The sequence below is a fragment of the Pleurodeles waltl genome, unplaced genomic scaffold (assembly GCF_031143425.1).
Source record: "Pleurodeles waltl isolate 20211129_DDA unplaced genomic scaffold, aPleWal1.hap1.20221129 scaffold_67, whole genome shotgun sequence".
Classification (NCBI taxonomy): domain Eukaryota; kingdom Metazoa; phylum Chordata; class Amphibia; order Caudata; family Salamandridae; genus Pleurodeles; species Pleurodeles waltl.
The window spans coordinates 84,614-85,518 of NW_027150384.1; the positions used below are offsets into that span (position 1 = coordinate 84,614).

Here is a 905-nt window from a genome sequence, read left to right on the forward strand (position 1 = left end):
GTTTTCCAGAGTACGCAAATGAAGAGGAAAAGCACGCCTTGCCAATTAAAATGGCGAGTCACCCTTTGTAGTTATTGTGCGATGAGTTTCCAAAAAGTACTCAGGTGGTAGATGAAATGATGCTGATTGTAGGTTTGTGCTGTTGGAGAATGAGATAGGCATCTGAAAATAAACAGCATGCATCCTGAAGACACAGCTTGATATGTGACCTCGGTCTTTAAATGCCCAGCACACATACACATGGTCACCATGGGCCCCACTGCTGGCAGGTACATAACCTGAAGGCTGCAGTCACATGATGCTTCCGTCCCTTCGATAGCTCAGTTGGTAGAGCGGAGGACTGTAGTGGTGAAGCTGATATCCTTAGGTCGCTGGTTCAAATCCGGCTCGAAGGATTTTTTTTCGTATTTGCTCTTCATATTTCTTTTCACATTCTGAAATTAAAATACGCCATGTTTTGAAGCAACGACGCTAGAGCTTGACAATTGTTTTTGTCTCCCCCATTTTTCTCAGATGGCACCAAGAAGTGAATTTAGCCAGAGCAGAAATGGACGGAGGTGCAGCCGCTGATCCCAGTGACTGTCAGAGAGAGAAAAGGAGGAGTCTGTGCAGAGGAAGCTGTAAATCAGTGATACACAGAGACCGGCTCCTTCCTGGCACAGGCGGGGTCAACACTGACATTTATGTGGGTGCAGCGCCCCCAGCAGGGGGACAGGTAGAACAATCAGTAGGAGGTCAGGTACCAGGGAGTCATCAGTTCCTCGTTAGCATAGTGGTCAGTATCCCCGCCTGTCACGCGGGAGACCGGGGTCCCGACGGGGAGACTATGTTTATGACTTAACCATGTTTACACTTTAGAAATACATTTTGTTATTTGTTTCGTTTACAATCTCGACATTTTAGAA

The 905-nt window shown here is 46.7% G+C and overlaps 1 non-coding gene across 1 annotated transcript; it reads left to right on the forward strand.

The window, feature by feature from the left end:
• The first annotated feature begins 309 nt into the window (after window positions 1-309).
• TRNAY-GUA (transfer RNA tyrosine (anticodon GUA)) lies at window positions 310-395 on the forward strand. Its single transcript is given in 2 exon segments — window positions 310-346; window positions 360-395. It is a non-coding gene; the product is annotated as a tRNA-Tyr (tRNA).
• The last annotated feature ends 510 nt before the right edge of the window (window positions 396-905 follow it).